Source organism: Salvelinus namaycush, chromosome 10 (genome assembly GCF_016432855.1).
Source record: "Salvelinus namaycush isolate Seneca chromosome 10, SaNama_1.0, whole genome shotgun sequence".
NCBI classification, from domain to species: Eukaryota; Metazoa; Chordata; class Actinopteri; order Salmoniformes; family Salmonidae; genus Salvelinus; species Salvelinus namaycush.
In genome coordinates, this window is record NC_052316.1 from 11,621,416 (window position 1) to 11,641,709 (window position 20,294).

The following is a 20,294-nucleotide window of genomic DNA, read 5'->3' on the forward strand; positions in this document are numbered from 1 at the left end:
CCATTCAAAGTTGGGCTACCCGTCTTCATAACCCTCCCTGACATGCTGCTAATTTGCTTTGCTGCAGCAAGCACAACAGGAGAGACGGAACGCACAAATTGCAATTCATGCTTTGTCTCGTCGGGTTCCCCCCTTGTGTTTGTGGGTCTATGTTCGTATTCCCCTCTCTCTGACTCCTGCAACCTCAAACGTTACATTAAGCAGATGCTCTTATCCAGAGCAACTTACAGTTGTAAGTGAATACATAGCCATACTTTTTTCGTGCTGCTCCCCCATGGTAATCGAACACACAACCCTGGCGTTGCAAGCGCCATGCACTACCAACTGAGCCACATGGGACCCAGTCACTGGGACCAGTGCGTCAGAGGAGAAGTTGAAAGGTAAATGTTTGATACATGTGTGTTTGCAGGCAGCATCCACAAAGCATTTCAATGACGCTCATCAAAAGTTTCAGTATTCTTCTGCTCCAGACAGAGAGATCAAGGCTTTGTTTCTCCTGGAACTGAGGGAGAAGTATCTTTGTAGTCAGCTCCTCCCTTGGCATAGAGGAAAACAGAAGAGATGGAGCAAAACAAAAGAGCTGATCGTGGACTTCAGGAAACAGCAAAGGGAGCACCCCCCTATACACATCGACGGGACAGCAGTGGAGAAGGTGGAAAGTTTTAAGTTCCTCGGTGTACATATCACGACAAACTGAAATGGTCCACACACACAGACTGTGTGGTGAAGAAGGCACAACAGCACCTGTTCAACCTCAGGAGGCTGACAAAATGTGGCTTGTAACTGAAAACCCTCACTAACTTTTACAGGTGCACAATTGAGAGCATCCTGTCAGGCTGTATCACCACCTGGTACGGCAACTGCACCGCCCACAACCGCAATGCTCTTCAGAGGGTGGTGCGGTCTGCACAATGCATCAACCGGGTGCAAACTACCTGCCCTCCAGGACACCTACAACACCTGATGTCACAGGAAGGCAAAAAAGATAATCGAGGACAATAACCACCCGAGCCACTGCCTGTTCACCCCGCTATCCTCCAGAAGGCGAGGTCAGTACAGGTGCATCAAAGCTGGGACAGAGAGATTGAAAAACAGCTTCTATCTCAAGGCCATCAGATTGTTAAACAGCCATCACTAGCACAGAGAGGCGGCTGCCTATCTACAGATTGTTATCATTGGCCACTTTAAGAAATGGAACACTAGTCACTTTAATAAGGCCATTTAAAAAATGTTTACATATCTCAAATGACTAATCTCATATGTATATAATGTATACTGTATCTTTCACGATCTATTCTTTACTATCTATTGCATCATAGCCGCTCTGTCACTGCTCATCCATATATTTTATACTTATATATTCTCATCCCATTCCTTTACTAGATTGTGTGTATTAGGTTATGTTGTGGAATTGTTATATATTACCTGTTAGATACTGCTGCACTGTCGGATCTAGAAGCATACGCATTTCGCTACACTCACAATAACATCTGCTAACCATGTGTATGTGACCAATAACATTTGATTTGAATAGACTGATGTTGCCCTCTAGACCAGGGGTGGGAAACTCTCTAGACCAAGGTTGGGCAACTCCCTTTGTTTCATGAGCTGCTGAAAACATACATACAAGTACAGAGTGAACAAAAAGGTCATAAATGTGTCTGTAGTTCAATTTGAAGTGTACTGTGCACCTCTCTTTTTTTTTTACATACATGTTAAAAGAATATGACTTTCTTTCTATCATCTCGACATTGCTTCTCTTCTTGTGGGTTGTGTTGGCCCTTGTGGGTTGTGTTGGCCCTTGTGGGTTGTGTTGGCCCTTAGAAAGAATGGTGTGCAGATTGTCCACCTTTTGATGAGCTAAAGCTCAAAATCACAGCTTACTATCAACTAATGTGTCAGTTAGTCAGACTTGACGATGACATACACAACGGCACACAACCAAAAATCCTGTCATCAAAGCATCTTACTTCTTATGAATACTCATAAGTACCTTTTGTGCCAGTTTTCGCCAAAGCCATGTGAGGGGTGTTTATTATATAATTTATTATAACTACCAAACCAATCCTCTTAGTCAAAAAAGGATACCCACACACTGACTGTTGACTCCAAATAAAAGGGAAGGATTATCGTTATTTGTGCCACATCTCAACCATATCTTCACCAAGCTGGATGTAGTACAGTTTTAAAAAGCCTCTGATGCTTGATTTCCATCCAATTGGCGACAGAGTTTCAATATGCGCATTTTCCTACCAGAGATGTTTCTATCAAATTGACTTGTTGCAGATGAAAGGCTATGCGTGATGACATAGTGCGCATACAAATATATTTAGCTGTTGAATTCCAATGTACCGAATAAAAAATACAAGTTACATAGAGCACACTCGCATTTTAAACTCTGATAATGTTGCGTTATATAGCGAGTGTGCCCACTCTGGTATCTGCGCGCTGTTGGCTAGAGTGCGCGTATAAAATGAGATTATTATGGACAAAAAGAGCAAGATCATTTGTATTTGTCAAACGGCAGCCAAGCATCGATGGTCATGTTACCAGAATAAGACCCTCGATATTTATTGAAAAGGAGCATCAAGCTCATCACCTTGCGCTTTCACCACCCTGTGAAGTTTCTCAAAATCGATTTAATCTGTAGCGAAATAAACAACATGCTTCCAAGTCGTAGTGGGAGGACCACACAACATATCACCGTGGGACTCCAAGTTTACTACGATATGATGGTTTTATATCAATTTTTGCGCATAAAAGCGTTTCCACGACATTCCTCGCATAATTAATTTTACATACAGAAAAGATCCCACCTTTTCTAGCGTATTTTGTTTTGTCGACATTTGAAAAGTTTACCAAAACATTTCCTGTTTCCATCAGGCCTGTCATGTAATGTTTTATTCGACATGTACTGTACTTGACTCGCATAAAAAGGTTGGATGGAAAGCTGGTTAGTGATTTAGAAAAATCCTGCACGTTGGTTGATTCAATCAAATATCCGGCATTATTTCTCACCCCATGTGAATAGATTATTTACAATGTAATTATCCTTTTCACAGATGCACTAAACCCAGTCCGTCACCAATTCAATGAAAACCCTCAATAACATCTGACTGAGACCCCAGAAGTATAACGTATGTGAGTTCTTCCTGTCTTGCAAAGCCGTTTGAAAATGACAATATAGAGGTGCATTATAGAGGTACTCTCAGAGCACACAGAGGTCAACGAGGATAACTAATGGCTCCAGTAACCCGAGGGAGGACAAAAGGACAAGGACATCATCTCATAGTGTTTGATTGGAACCTGGAACTACAAAGGGAGAAGAAAAGAGAGACGGAAATAGTGGGTGACCACAGAATGACAGGATCCATTTAGAATCCAATCTTTCTTAGTCCTGGAAATGGAAATAAATGGAAAAGGGAAATTGAGGGAATGAAGATTTTAAGATTCTGTCCCAATTCCCTTACCACACAGCAGCAGCCAAAAATCTTTCTCTAACATTTTACTTACAGACATCGGGCAGTCATAATTGTGACCCAGGGGGTTCTGGGTACCTCCATCACAAATCCGGACATAAACATTAAGTATATGAAGGTGTGCATCCCCATAAGAGTTACACATTCTTATGTTGGTACAGCCAACTATTTCTAGAGCACCCCCAGGAGTCACTGTATAATTCATTCTAATACTGATGATGACAGGAGGAGAATGTGGTGAATGGGAAGTAGACTAGAGGACACTGGTAAGTGTTTGCACCTATGCAAAGTTTGCTCCCGTCTTTTTCAAAAGGAAATAAATGACAAAGATAAAAACATGAGACTGTCTTTATCTACCCTTTCCTTTTAGATCTTATCCCTCCCCCAATATCCTTGTTTAATCTTTAGTTGAAACGCTTCTGTTTTGTCCCCCCCCCCGAATATACAGAACCATGAACCTCCCTTTGTTTACACTTTACCTTCCGATCTTATCTGTCTCCCAACACTTGTTTTACCCTTGTTTCAAACTGATATATTTTATAGCCTGTGGAATAGGAATATAGCAGGCAGCAACTGTGCACTGGTGTGAAGGCTGAGTAAATCCAGCCCTAGGGAAAGGACAGAGTTCAGATAGATATGGAATAGAGGTGAGTGAGGTGGAGCACCCAAGGTTCCTATTTATTCTCTGACCTATGATTTCTTTCTTAATACCGCAACCATTTTTATTTTTCATTTATTCATGTTTGATAGAATCGTACAGGGGGAGGTCATTCAGAGTTGAGGCAGGAATCATAACGTCGTGTCAGAAGGAGTATCCCTGCAAACAAAAATACGTCATTAGGACTTACCCGGAACATCACAAAATGGTTGTCTAAAGTGGTCAGGACGTTGTGTCATTGTTCATGAGGTTTTGTCTAGTTCCTGGATTGTCCCGGGGATTTCCCCGAAGATGTTTTTAGGCGATTCTTACGATGTTGTGTCATGGTCCCCCTGGAGGTTTTGCCTAATTCACGGTTTGTCCCAGGGACATCCCCGAGGATGTTTTTAGGACGTTTTTGGGATGTTGTGTCATTGTACCCTGGAGATTTTGTCTAGTTCCCGGTTTGTCCCGGGGATGTCCCAGAGGTTGTTTTTAGGACATTCTAGGGATGTTGTGTCACGGTGCCCTGGAGGTTTTCTCTAGTTCTCGGTTTGTCCCAGGGACATCCCAGAGGACGTTTGTCACGACTCCCAACGAAGGTGGCTCTCCTGCCTGTTCGGGCGGTGCTCGGCGGTCGTCGTCGCCGGTCTCTTTTTCCTTTTCATTTCGTTTTGTCTTATTGGTTGCACCTGTTCCCTGTTTCGTTTCTTGATTTATGTCTATTTAAGCCTGTTAGGTCCGCCTAGGTTTGTGCGGGATTGTTGGTTGTGGATGTGATTTCGTGTTTGTTTTCTCCGGACTGTTTGGTCCTGTGTTTGGGCTGGTCTGTTTTATGCGCCCTGTATTTTGGCGTGACTGTTTTGTGCCGGAGAATAAATTACCATTTACCGAACCCTCTGCTCTCTGCGCCTGACTCCAACCCACCACTCCTAGTAAACTCTGACAGAATCCCGCACCTCTTGTATGGAGTCAGCAGGAGCAGCCGCACCTCCTCTCCCATCGATGGAGGAGCGAGTCCTTCATCATACGGCCATTCTCCACCGGATTGGGTCGGCAATGGACCAGATGATGGAGAGGATGGACCGATGGGAGAGGAGTGGCCTCCCTACCTCACCTCCAGCTCCTCTTCCACCAGCACCACCTACCCCTCCTCCGGCGTCCGGATCCGGTGCCCTGCGTCTGGCTCTCCCCAGGGAGTACGATGGAACGGCGGCTGGGTGCCAGGGGTTCCTGCTACAGTTGGAGTTGTACCTGGCTACCGTTCGTCCGACTCCCTCGGGGGAGGAGAGCGTGAGCGTCCTCGTCTCCTGTCTGAGCGAGCCCTGGAGTGGGCCAACGCAGTGTGGAATGGCCCAGACTCGGCGAGGGATCACTACCCCGAATTCACCCGCCGGTTCCGGGCCGTGTTCGACCACCCACCGGAGGGCCGAGCGGTGGGTGAACGGCTGTTTCACCTGCGACAGGAAACGAGGAAGGCGCAGGACTTTGCCCTGGAGTTCCGGACCTTGGCCGCAGGGCGGGGTGGAACGACAGGGCCCTGATGGACCACTATCGCTGTAGCCTCTGGGAGGACGTCCGCAGGGAGCTAGCTTGTCGGGACACCACCCTCTGCCTCGACGAACTTATCGACATGTCCATCCGACTGGACAATCTGCTGACTGCCAGAACGGGCCCTGTTGGTTCCACCTTCAGGCCCTCCCGCGCCTATCCCCATGGAGTTAGGGGGGGCCGCATCGAGGGGGACCGGAGGAGGAGGCTCCTCCTGCACCAGGTGTGGTTGGAGAGGACACTCTGCCGATCGGTGCTGGAGGAGCTTGTCTGGGAGTCGGGATGGCAGGCAGAGCACTCCTCGTTCACCCCAGGTGAGTCAGCACCAGACTCACCCAGAGCTCCCTGTTGGCCATATGTTCTTACTAATTAATTTTTCTGAGTTTTCTCCCTCTCTACAGCATAAGGCGCTAGTCGATTCAGGTGCAGCTGGGAACCTTATGGATCGTGGGCTCGCGTTAAGGCTAGGGATTCCCCTGGTGTCGTTAGACCAACCTTTCCCCGTGCACTCCTTAGATAGCCGACCATTAGGGTCAGGGCTGGTCGGGGAGGCCACGGTGCCACTGGACATGGTAACGCAGGGGGATCATAAGGAGCGGATCAGTCTCTTCCTTATTGATTCGCCTGCGTTTCCAGTGGTGCTGGGGATTCCCTGGCTGGCTAATCACAATCCTGAGATTTCATGGAGACAGGGGGCTCTCAGAGGGTGGTCAGAGGAGTGTCCATCGGTGCGACGACGGTGGAGAGTCCAGACCAGGTTTCCACTGTGCGCATTCCCTCTGAATATGCGGATTTGGCTATCGCCTTCTGTAAAAAGAGGGCGACCCAATTACCACCTCATCAACGAGGGGATTGCGCGATCAACCTCCTGGAAAACGCTGCACTTCCCAGGAGTCACGTGTACCCGTTGTCCCAGGAGGAGACAGTGGCGATGGAGACATACGTCACTGAATCTCTGGGACAGGTGTACATTCGTCCCTCCACGTCACCCGTCTCCTCTTTTTTGTGAAGAAAAAGGAGGGAGGTCTGCGTCCGTGCATTGATTATAGAGGTCTAAATTCCATCACAGTGGGGTTTAGTTACCCACTACCTCTCATCGCCATGGCGGTGGAATCATTTCACGGGCGCGTTTCTTCACAAAACTGGAACTTAGGAGTGCGTATAATTTGGTGCGTATCCGGGAGGGAGATGAGTGGAAGACCGCGTTTAGTACCACATCTGGCCATTATGAGTACCTCGTCATGCTGTATGGGTTGAAGAATGCTCCAGCCGTTTTCCAATCTTTCGTAGACGAGATTCTCAGAGACCTGCACGGGCAGGGGGTGGTAGTGTATATCGATGATATACTGATCTATTCTGCCACCCGCGCTGCGCACGTGTCTCTGGTGCGTAGAGTACTTGGGCGACTGCTGGAGCATGACCTGTACGTCAAGGCTGAGAAATGTGTGTTCTCCAAACAAGCCGTTTCCTTCCTGGGGTATCGCATTTCCACCTCTGAGATGGTGATGGAGTGTGACCGCGTTACAGCCGTGCGTAATTGGCCGACTCCGACCACGGTAAAGGAGGTGCAGCGGTTTTTAGGGTTTGCCAATTACTACCAGAGGTTTATCCGGGGTTTTGGTCAGGTGGCTGCTCCCATTACCTCACTGCTTAAGGGGGGGCCGGCGCGCTTGCGCTGGTCAGCAGAGGCGGGCAGAGCTTTCAGTCGTCTGAAAGAGCTGTTCACCGACGCTCCTGTGCTGGCTCATCCGGACCCCTCTTTGGCGTTTATAGTGGAGGTGGACGCGTCCGAGGCTGGGGTGGGAGCCGTGCTATCACAGCGCTCGGGCGCGCCACCAAAGCTCCGTCCCTGCGCTTTCTTCTCGAGGAAGCTCTGTCCGGCGGAGCGGAACTATGACGTGGGGGACCGGGAGTTGTTAGCTGTAGTCAAGGCTCTGATGGTATGGAGACATTGGCTTGAGGGGGCCAAGCACCCTTTCCTCATCTGGACTGACCATCGTAATCTCGAGTACATCCGGGCAGCGAGGAGATTGAATCCGCGTCAGGCCAGGTGGGCCATGTTCTTTACCCGATTTCGTTTTACGATTTCCTATCGGCCAGGCTCCCTTAATACGTAGGCTGACGCGCTGTCCCGCCTATATGACACCGAGGAGCGGCCCATCGATCCGACTCCCATCCTCCCAGCTTCATGTCTGGTAGCACCGGTGGTATGGGAGGTGGAAGCACGGGGGTGGCAGCATCATGTTGTGGGGGTGCTTTGCTGCAGGAGGGACTGGTGCACTTCACAAAATAGATGGCATCATGAGGGAGGAAAATTATGTGGATATATTGAAGCAACATCTCAAGACATCAGTCAGGAAGTTAAAGCTTGGTCACAAATGGATCTTCCAAATGGACAATGACCACAAGCATACTTACAAAGTTGTGGCAAAATGGCTTAAGGACAACAAAGTAAAGGTATTGGAGTGGCCATCACAAAGCGCTGAACTCAATCCCATAGAAAATTTGTGGGCAGAACTGAAAAAGCGTGTGCTAGCAAGGAAGCCTACAAACCTAACTCAGTTACACTAGCTCTATCAGGAAGAATGGGCCAAAATTCACCCAACTTATTGTGTGGAAGCTTGTGGAAGGCTACCCGAAACGTTTGACCCAAGTTAAACAATTTTAAGGCAATGCTACCAAATACTAATTGAGTGTATGTAAACTTCTATCCGACTGGGAATCTGATGAAATAATTAAAAGCTGAAATAAATCATTGTCTCTACTATTATTCTGACATTTCACATTCTTAAAATATAGCGGTGATCCTAACTGACCTAAGACAGGGAATTTTTACTAGGATTAAATGTCAGGAATTGTGAAAAACTGAGTTAAAATGTATTTGGCTAAGGTGTATTTCAACTTACAACTTCAACTGTATGTCTAGTTTCCGGCTTGCTCCGGGGACGTCACCTGATTGTCACAAAGAAAAGGGATGTTATGTTATGTTTTGCTGACTGGAGCTTATCTGACCAATGTCATATCCCTCATACCGATCTCTCTGCACTCACGCGAGATGTAGGTTTACAGTATGTAGCCAAAGAGCAAGCTGCAAATGACCTGTCCAGGAACTCTGGCCTCACTTTGGAGCCTTCAAACACATTTGACTTCTAAAAAAGAAAGAGGTTCTGATAGACAGTGGGCTTTGTGTCTAATGCAGACTCCTCTACTCAGCACAAACCTGAATGTATTCTACATTTCAAGTGTTTATCTGCCTTATAATAGTTTAGCCAAGTGCATTGTCAAGTTCAGGCCTATAGCTAAGAACTTCCACAGTACTCTACAGATCACTCAAACCCAAGTGAGCGTGACCTGAATATGAAAAACAGGGAATATGCAACTGTAGAGATGCTTCTCATCTGAGTTTAGGCTTTATTAATTGGTTTCTTTGTGAATGTTCATCCTTTTCAGATTGGAGTAATATCTCAGTTGGAATGTGCCTACGTGGGCCTATAATTTCACGTGTGGAATCTTGCCAGCTACCACAGCATAAGAATATCAACCCGCTCCATATAGTCATTTTCTGAAACTATGGCCAATCAAGTCATTGTTATCTACAGATGTAAGATCTTAAGTTGATTTACCCTGTTGCAGGACATGTTTTACGTAGTGTATTTTAGGTTCAAAAAGGCTTCTGAAGTGTGTAATTTCCACTTTTACATTTCAGACATGATTTTCCCCTTATGAAAAATGTACCAACCCCTACAGAAATGTCCATTATTTATAATCCACATAATAATTCACATTTCCTGCTTCTGAAGGATACTTTTCCTGCTGTAGCAAACCGTCTGAAATGAAGATCCTATATCTGTACGACTACCATAGAAGCCATTTCTAGAGAGATTGCTCATCATGACAAATGTAGCATTAGATCATGCTAGAGTAGTAACATCACGATAATAACATAGAACAAATTATATTCCAGAGGGCTTCATCTGACGATTTTCTCATCAATGATGGAATCCATAAGAGGGATTTAAAACCAGTCATGTGTAATGTGGTGAAAACTCTTCAGTCATCTCTCCGGTACAAAATGCATTGAACAGATTAGGCTAGACTCCAGGGCATACAGACTAGCAGCTTGATTAGCTTCTCTTAACCAAGCCTAGCTAAAAAACGGTATAACTGTAGAAAGGTGCTGGTAGATCATGTTGGTTGGTCTGAGACAGGTGCTGCATAGAAATTTGGTCTACAAATCACCTCAATCAGAAAGACTATTGAGCTGCCTTTGCACATCCTTATTGTGAAAAGATGATCAAATCTGTGAAACACCTCGTTAAAGCCACGCCACAGACGAGGTGGCAGTTACCAATCAATCAACAAATGAATAAATTGGTTGCCACAGAGTTCAACAAACACTGGCAGTTACATTCACCAAGACCCACTACTTAGTTTACAAACAAAAAGTTGCTCAAAGTGGGTGAAGACAGATCGAGGAGTGTGACTTTAAGGCCAACCCTCACGAACCAGCAGGTGGTGAGAAAAAGCAATGGTACTTTCTCCAACATCACTGCTATGTTCTGAAACAGTACATTACATTAGTCTTCTGTGAATGAGAAGTAGCATAGAGACACTGGGAAGGTTCAAACCTGACTGGGGCGATGACAAAAGAGAAGACGGGCAGAACTGATGGACCTTGACGTCTTTGACAGGAAACAAAAATTGACAATAATGATAAGAGAAGAAAACCTCATGTGGAACATTGGAAGAGAACTGCAGTAAGCCTTTTACAGCGGAGGTAAAACTGAATTCATATAAAAGACTATAAAGAATTGGAACAAACCTATTTAGTATTGGCAGACCATGTTAAATCTTAGGAATGCACTAGTCTCTTGAGCCAGACTCAAAAACTTGTATTGGCTCAGCCTTCTGGCCATAGCGAGACTAGAAATGCACATACAATATTAAATATTAGAAATGCAATATGAGAGAAATGTCTTTCCCATTTCTATCTTGGCTTCTTAGTTTGCTTATGCAACTCATTTCCAAACATGCATGATGTGCAACCACATTTTTACATATACATCCAATATGTTTGGAAATGAGCCCACCTAAATACTAAAATAAACATGGTCTGATATAGTTTCAAGTTTCATTAGTCGTATGTACAGGATACACATAGTATACACTGTCCAACAGAATGGTACCTCGCAGGTTCCTTCTCGACAATAAAACAACATTAAGAAATAATAAAAGATAAGAATACGAACAAAGTAAATGGCAACTGTATTTTCTTACTGCTGAGAGAAAATATTTTAGGGGGGGTTTCTGCTGATTAAATAATTACAGTATCTTTTCTGAATCTGATATGAGATTGACTAGTTAGGGAGTCATTTCTAGCAGAGGAAGAGCAAACAAACTCAGTAGTTTTTTGCTGCACTGCTGTTATCCCCAAACATGACAATGAAAACCCCACAATGCATTCTGCTATGGGCACATGCACATGTTTCTCGACAAAAAATAATACATTCCAGAGAACTGAGGAGACAAGTGTGGGTTTTCTGAGAGGCAGTCTTGTTTACACTGCCTTCCAAAATAATTCATACCCCTTGTCACCCATCTACACATAATACCCCATAATGACAAAGTAAAAGCATGTTTTTAGACATTTTAGCAAATGCATTGAAAATAAAATACAGAAATACAGTATCTCCTTTACATAAGTATTCACACCCCTGAGTCAATACTTTGTAGAAGCACCTTTGGCGGTGATTACATCTTTGAGTCTATTTGCGTAAGTCTCTAAGAGCTTTGCTCACCTGAAGTGTATAATATTTGCCCATTATTTATTTTTTTATTCTTCAAGCTCTGTCAAGTTGATTATTGATCATTGCTAGACAGCCATTTTCAATTCTTGCCATAGAGTTTTCAAGCCGATTTAGGTCAAAACTGTAACTAGGCCACTCCAAAACATTCAATGTTCTCTTGGTAAGCAACTCCAGTGTAGATTTGACCTTGAGTTTTAGGTTATATTCCTGCTGGAAGGTGCATTCATCTCCCAGTGTCTGTTAGAAAGCAGACTGAAGCAGGTTTTCCTCTCGAATTTTGCCTGTGCTTATAGCTGTATTCCGTTTCTTTTTATCCAAAAAACCCCTCCGTAGTTCTTGCCGATGACAAGCATACCCATAACATGATGCAGCCACCACCATGCTTAAAAATATGAAAAGTGGTACTCAGTGATGTGTTGGATTGGATTTGCCCCAAGCATAACGTTTTGTAATCAGGATATTAAGTTGATTGCTTTGCCACGTTTTTTGCATTATTACTTAAGTGCCTTGTTGCAAATAATATGCTTGTTTTGGAATATTTGTATTTTGTACAGGCTTCCTTCTTTTCACTCTGTCATTTAGGTTAGTATTGTGGAATAAACTACAATGTTGTTTATCCATCCTCAATTTTGTCATATCACAACCATTAAACTCTGTAACTACTAAAATCACCATTGGCCTCATGGTGAAATCCCTGAGCAGTTTTCTTCTCCGGCAACTGAATTAGGAAGAACGCCTGTATCCTTGTAATGACGGGGTGTATTGATACACCATCCAAAGCCTAATAACTTTACCATGCTCAAAGAGATATTCAGCGTCTGATTATATATATATTTTTTACACATCTACCAAACGGTGCTCTTCTTTGCGAGGCATTGAAAAACCTCCTTGGCCTTTGTGGTTTAATCTGTGCTTGAAATGTACTATTTAATTGAGGGACCTTACATATAATTGTATGTGTGTGTGTAACGGCTGTTGGAAGGAGAGGACCAAGCTGCAGCGTGGTACGTGTCCATATTTATTAAATTAACACTGAAATAACAAAAATAACAAAGATAACGACCGAAACAGTTCTGGCTGGGTGCAGACACACAAAACAGAAAACAACTACCCACAAACACAGGTGGGAAAAGGCTACCTAAGTATGGTTCTCAATCAGAGACAACGATAGACAGCTGCCTCTGAATGAGAACCACACCCGGCCAAACACATAGAACTAGACAACATAGAACACAACATAGAATGCCCACCCCAACTCACACCCTGACCAACCAAAATAGAGACATAAAAAGGATCTCTAAGGTCAGGGCGTGACAGTGTGGTACAGAGACGGGGTAGTCGTTCAAAAATCATGTTAACCACTACTATTGAACACGGAATGAGTCCATGCAACATATTATGCGATTTGTTAAGCACATTTCTACTCCTGAACTTATTTAGGCTTGCCATAACAAAGGGGTTGAATACTTTTCGACTCAAGACATTTCAGCTTTTATTTCTTTATTCATTTAAAAAAGTGTCCACAAACATAATTCCACTTTGACATTATGCGGTATTGTGTGTAGATCAGTGACACAAAATCTCAATTTAATACATTTTAAATTCAGGTTGTAACACAACAAAATGTGGAAAAAGTCAAGGGGTGTGAATACTTTCTGAAGGCACTGTAGCTGGTATTGCGCTGAGCTGCGAGCCCGATTGTACATGTAAATGACTGTGTTTATCTGTCCGGTGCAGAAAGTCATAGGCAATATCAAGGCAGGGTGTTTTAAATTGGCTGCCATAGGGGATTAGTGGTGACTGGAACATTAACAGGAGAGGGATGGCCATCCAGCCTCCATATTAAGCGAGACGCTCTGTTCAGAGAGGAGGTAATGAACAGGTAATCCTGAGGTTCTGGCGGTACTATACAAAGGTCTTGGAGGCCCATGCCGAGCGGTCACACTTGAATCCATAAAATCATTACACTGCAAAATACAACAAGCTCTGAACACCTGACACCATGAGCATTGAGCCTTTGTTAGAAAAGAAAAAAAGAATACGAATTTGAACTGCTGCAAAATGTGCATTGCAGTCTTCACATTATTGTTCTTAAAGGTGCACTCTGCAATATTTTCCACTATAGGCACTCTGCAATATTTTCCACAATATCCACTTGTGGGTAAAACAAGGGACTCCCTCCTCCATTTTTGTTGAACCCGGAAGTATCGTCTCGATTCTAGTTTGAGCAGGGGGAGGGGCAGTCAGCCCCTCAAGTGCCCCCTCGAAAAAATATTATTCAAGTTCAATTTGAAATTCCAACCATGGTGTCTTTTGCAATAACATCACGTACTTGATGGTGGTGTTGAAAATGGCTTACAGTAATCACTTTATGAAATTAATCCGGAATCGGAAACAAACTGTCTCTGAGATTTAAAGAGATGTTGGTATTCCATGGTAATAGGATAATAAAAAGAGGAGATCGTGTCAGCTAGTGTAGCCAAGTCATATACCCGGGGTATTGAGTGGGACAGAGGTAAAAGAATATTCAGCAGGTGTTTCCCTCACTCACACACAACGAGGAGGAGCGCCCTCGTTGTGTGAGAGGGACACAAAGCCCAAACATCCACATCTGTTTGCTATTAACATCTTGCCAATGTAGCCGAAAGGGATAAAACCTAGGTCTCTGGCCAACCCAACATCTTAACCATTAAACTAAGAGGACATTCTCAAGATCCGAGGGAGACCTGATTCCAAATCACCTCCATTACACCTAGGCACCCCCAAAAAACAGCAAACTATTCTGTATGCAATTGCCCTGAGAGAGTGCAGGCCATTTGTCTTTATTCAGTAAAGACTTTGTTCTTTATGGCCAAACCACAAACACAGTCATCCTGATGTTTACATGTCATGGCCCTCTCATTATGTTAAGCTGGGTTGAGGTCATATTGGGAGAAATAGTCAATACTCAACGTTTGTCCAATTACACAGCTTGCTGAGGAGATTTACAATGGCTAAGCAAACCTATCAGTATAGCCTGGGCAAACACGGAATTCAAACAAGCTTTTCACTTGGCCCCAGAATGCTACTAATAAATTAGCCACAAGCATAGGAGTACGGCTGGAATAGGATGGGGCTCTTTGCATAGTAGATAATATAAATATTGGGGAAAGCCATTCAGAATGTTGACATTCACGTTGGACATGATGACACATTGAACAGAATACTGTATGCATGGAAAGTGAATATGCATAGAAGGTGTGTCACAATCGCTAAATGTAACCACAACTGAAGACACCGCAACATTTTTGGAGACAGGTGTTTGACACGAGAGCTCTACGGAAATAGAAAAGGGTGTCAAAGCGGTTACTAACTCATCGTAAACAACCTTAGCTAGCTACAACTACACTAAATATACATTTATTTTAAGCCCAAATCCTGACCAACGTCCTTAAATCATTCATTTGGAATGTCATTCAAGGCCTGACATTTGCAGTTGACAAGTTCTGCCTGTCATCACCAAATGGACAGGGACCAAGCCAAACACATGATGGATGGTCCAATATCACTCTCTACTGTACTAGAATTAATTATGTAATGCTGCTATAGCGTCTGCATGGCATCAGGTCTGCAGCCACTACATCCAGCCGAAGTGAAGGCCTTTGGCAGTCTGATTTGTGTTGTTTTGCTTCCTTGGCAGCCGGAAGATCGATGGATGAACTTACTTATGCCAAATTACAATTTGTCACTCGGCATACATCTCTGTGATAAGGGCCAATAGAACACCTTTATGGGGAAATGAATTCAGGTCATGAATCACAAACAAGCCCAATCCGCCCATGGAGGCTCGTAGTTATTATGCGTTTGGAATGGGGTGCCTCTGTAAATAGGAACATTGAAAACAGATTTTTTTAATTTTTAATTTCACCCTTATTTAACCAGGTAGGTAAGTTCTCATTTACAACTGCGGCCTGGCCAAGATAAAGCAAAGCAGTGCAACAAACAAACAACAACACAGAGTTACACATGGGATAAACAAAAGTACAGTCAATAACACAAAATAAAAATCTATATACAGTGTGTGCAAATGGAGTAAGGAGGTAAGGCAATAAATAGGCCAATAGTAGCGAAGTAATTACAATTTAGCAAATTAACACTGGAGTAATAGATGTGCAGATGATGATGTGCATGTAGAAATACTGGTGTGCAAAAGAGCAAAAAAGTAAATAAAAACAATATGAGGATGAGGTAGGTAGTTGGATGGGCTATTTACAGATGGGCTATGTACAGCTGCAGCGATCGGTAAGCTGATCAGATAGCTGATGCTTAAAGTTAGTGAGGGAGATATAAGTCTCCAACTTCAGCGATTTTTGCAATTCGTTGTATTCATTGGCAGCAGAGAACTGGAAGGAAAGGCGGCCAAAGAGGTGTTGGCTTTGGGGATGACCAGTGAGATATACCTGCTGGAGCGCGTGCTACGGGTGGGTGTTGTTATGGTGACTAGTGAGCTGAGATAAGGCAGAGCTTTACCTAGAAAAGACTTATAGATGACCTGGAGCCAGTGGGTCTGGCGACGAATATGTAGAGGGGGCCAGCCGACGAGAGCATACAGGTCGCAGTAGTGGGTGGTATATGGGGCTTTGGTGACAAAACGGATGGGACTGTGATAGACTGCATCCAGTTTGTTGAGTAGAGTGTTGGAGGCTATTTTGTAAATGACATCGCCAAAGTCGATGAGGATCATTTTATCGGTAGGATAGTTTTACGAGGGTATGTTTGGCGACGTGCGTGAAGGTGCTTAATGCTTAATATGAGTCTGGAAGGAGAGTTTACAGCCAGACACCTAGGTATTTGTAGTTGTCCATATATTCTAGGTCAGAACTGTCCAGAGTAGTGATGCTAGTCGGGCGGGTGCGGGCAGCGATCGGTTGAAGAGCATGCATTTAGTTTTACTAGCGTTTAAGAACAATTGGAGGTCACAGAAGGAGTGTTGTATGGCATTGAAGCTCGTTTGGAGGTTTGTTAACACAGTGTCCAAAGAAGGGCCAGATGTATACAGAATGGTGTCGTCTGAGTAGAGATGGATCAAGGAATCACCCGCAGCAAGAGCGACATCATTGATATATACAGAGAAAAGAGTCGGCCTGAGAATTGAACCCTGTGGTACCCCATAGAGACTGCCAGAGGTCCGGACAACAGGCCCTCCGATTTGACACACTGAACTCTATCTGAGAAGTAGTTGGTGAACCAGGCAAGGCAGTCATTTGAGAAACCAAGGTTGTTGAGTCTGCCGATAAGAATACGGTGATTGACAGAGTCGAAAGCCTTGGCCAGGTCGATGAAGACGGCTGCACAGTACTGTCTTTTATCAATGGCGGTTATAATATCGTTTGGTACCTTGAGCGTGGCTGAGGTGCACCCTATGACCAGCTCGGAAACCAGATTACACAGCGGAGAAGGTACGGTGGGATTCGAAATGGTCAGTGATCTGTTTGTTAACTTGGCTTTTGAAGACTTTCGAAAGGCAGGGCAGGATGGATATAGGTCTGTAATAGTTTGGGTCTAGATTGTCACCCCCTTTGAGGGGGATGACCGCGGCAGTTTTCCAATCTTCAGGAATCTCGGACGATACGAAAGAGAGGTTAAACAGACGAGTAATAGGGGTTGCAACAATGGTGGTGGATAATTTTAGAAAGAGAGGGTCCAGATTGTCTAGCACAGCTGATTTGTATGCGTCCAGGTTTTGCAGCTCTTTCAGAACATCTGCTATCTGGATTTGGGTGAAGGAGAAGCTGGGGAGGCTTGGGCAAGTAGCTGCAGTGGGTGCGGAGCTGTTGGCCGGGGTTGGGGTAGCCAGGAGGAAAGCATGGCCAGCTGTAGAGAAATGCTTATTGAAATTCTTGATTATCATGGATTTTTCGGTGGTGACAGTGTTTCCTAGCCTCAGTGCAGTGGGCAGCTGGGAGGAGGTGCTCTTATTCTCCATGGACTTTACAGTGTCCCAGAACATTTTGGAGTTAGAGCTACAGGATGCAAATATCTGCTTGGAAAAGCTTGCCTTAGCTTTCCTAACTGACTGTGTGTATTGGTTCCTGACTTCCCTGAAAAGTTGCATATCGCGGGGACTATTCGATGCTAGTGCAGTACGCCACAGGATGTTTTTGTGCTGGTTGAGGGCAGTCAGGTCTGGAGTGAACCAAGGGCTATATCTGTTCTAGTTCTACATTTGTTGAAAGGGGCATGCTTATTTAAGATGGTGAGGAAATTACTTTTAAAGAACAACCAGGCATCCTCTACTGACCGGGATTCCAGGATACCTGGGCCAGGTCGATTAGAAAGGCTTGCTCGCAGACGTGCTTTAGGGAGCGTTTGACAGTGATGAGGGGTGGTCATTTGACCGCGGGCCCATAACGGATGCAGGCAATGAGGCAGTGATCGCTGAGATCCTGATTGAAAACAGTAGAGGTGTATTTGGAGGGCAAGTTGGTCAGGATAATATCTATGAGGGTGCCCATGTTTACGGATTTTGGGTTGTACCTGGTGGGTTCCTTGATGATTTGTGTGAGATTGAGGGCATCTAGCTAGATTGTAGGACGGCCGGGGTGTTAAGCATATCCCAGTTTAGGTCACCTAACAGAACGAACTCTGAAGATAGATCAGGGGAAATCAATTCACATATGGTGTCCAGGGCACAGCTGGGAACGGAGTGGGGTCTATAACAGGCGGCAACAGTGAGAGACTTATTTCTGGAGAGATTAATTTTTTTAATTAGAAGCTCGAACTGTTTGGGCATAGACCTGGAAAGTATGACAGAACGTTGCAGGCTATCTCTGCAGTAGATTGCAACTCCTCCCCCTTTGGTAGTTCTATCTTGATGGAAAATGTTGTAGTTGGGGATGGAAATCTCAGAATTTTTGGTGGCCTTCCTATGCCAGGATTCACACAGATCAGGGACATCAGGATTGGTGGAAAAGCAGTGAGAAAAACAAACTCAGGGAGGAGGCTTCTGATGTTAACATGCATGAAACCAAGGCTCTAGCTAGTTGCGATTATCCGATGCAAAGGTCCAGAGTTTACAGCAGGAATTCGGCGATGTAGTGGCTTCTAGTCGTGTTAGTGAAGAGTCCGGGAGGCATCAGCTGTGTAGCCGAGTGATCATAGGGTCCACTGAGCAGGCCGGGAGATGGGCCTGGCTCACAGGCTAGCTTCGGGGCTGGGCCACTCGGTAGCAGCTAGCTAGCTGTGATGATCTGGAGTAATGGTCCAGTAATGGAGTAATCTGGAGTAATGGTGGAGAAAAGCAGTTCAATATTCTCAGGGTTGATATCGCGCTGTGCAGACTGGCGGGTATTATCCAGGGTAAAAGCGGCTGGTGTCTGAGCTAGAGGTAAAGGCCGCTAGCAGTGGCTAACAATGACTAAATAGCTAGTAGCTAATTAGCTGGTTAGCATCTGATGGCTAGCTTCTGATGGAGGTTCTAGCTATAAGGTTAAAAAATAGCAGAGGAATGATAATAACAACAGACTATTCCATCAATCCATTCAGCTATTGTCTCTGGGACATTGATTTGACAGCTCATGCATAGAAGCCCAAAGTGGCACAAATGTTCTGGCTTTCTAATAGAATACATCCCAAATAGAGGCACAACTGTCTATGCTTACTTACTAATCTCAGTTCAAAATGCATGTTTGACTAATTTAAGGTTCATGCCTTCTGGTTTAAAGTTCCAATCCTGTAACCTTAGCTTCCAGCCCAAGAATAGAGGTAGGGGAGCCCAATAGGAGAGAAAGAGGTAGGGGAGTGAGACAGGGGAAGGGAGGGGTGAGGGTGATAGTTGGTGACAGGGGTGGGAGATACCCTCTCCCAAGAGTGGTCTGAGGGCTGATTGCACCCGAGACCGAGGGGGAGGCTGCTAATGGCCTTTTCAGCCATAGACTCTGATTCAATCCCTCTGATCTCCCGGTCCTGCCTGTGTCCTCCTAGTCTCGTACGAACTCGCAAGCTCACAAAACAGAATGTGAGCTCCAGAGATCAAGATGGTTCGTACGAGGCTAGTGTCCTCCTGAGGTCACAAACTCACAGAAAATAGGAATTCTGCTCTTTTTCAGGACACATGGAATTAAATATTGATCAGGGTTCGTATATTCTCTCTTTGTTCAACCATGGCGGCGCTTGAATTTCTGTGAAAGTGAGTCGAGTTGCTACTTTCTTGTCAACCGTGACTCGCACCATTTCAGAATGGGTATGAGTGACAGGTGGAACCGTTTGTTATGAAATATGGCAGAAAGTGGAAAAAGCCCAAACAAAAAGAGAAATTATTGTGACAAATGACATCTGCCGGGTTTCAAGCGATGTGTTTCCGGATGTAACGGGGACCCACACAAATGGTAAATTAGTGTTTGCTTATCTGAGCGCCTCAGAGAGAGGGAACAAATGTCTTTCTTTGTATTGTACTCCACAGTACGACATGCAATGTATGAATCGTAGTGAATGGTTAGTGCTTTATTTTCTCTAGAGGTTTTAGTACTGTATGGGGAGGTTGGGGGTTATTGCAGTAAACTTAACCCTTTGAACAATCCTAGATTCATTAGGTCTGCCCATGTAATAGCTAAAGGGACATTTTCATTCTAAACAACTCTACACAGCACTGGGTTAGCCCATTTTAAAAACCTTTGCACCACACAAAAATCAGACTTATTCACCATAAAACACAGCACCTTAGCTTCAAACTAAAAACAAGTTTTGTTTTGCTCACAGCCAATTCGAAACCTAGTAATAGCACCCTAACTCTCCTTCCACCAGACAATGATTACCACCTCCTGCTTTGCGACGTTCTAAAAA

The 20,294-nt window shown here is 44.5% G+C and overlaps 1 protein-coding gene across 1 annotated transcript in view; it reads right to left on the minus strand.

The window, feature by feature from the left end:
• Positions 1-20,294, minus strand: part of grin3bb (glutamate receptor, ionotropic, N-methyl-D-aspartate 3Bb) — a 119,957-nt gene that overhangs the window by 30,092 nt on the left and 69,571 nt on the right. The window lies entirely within an intron of this gene.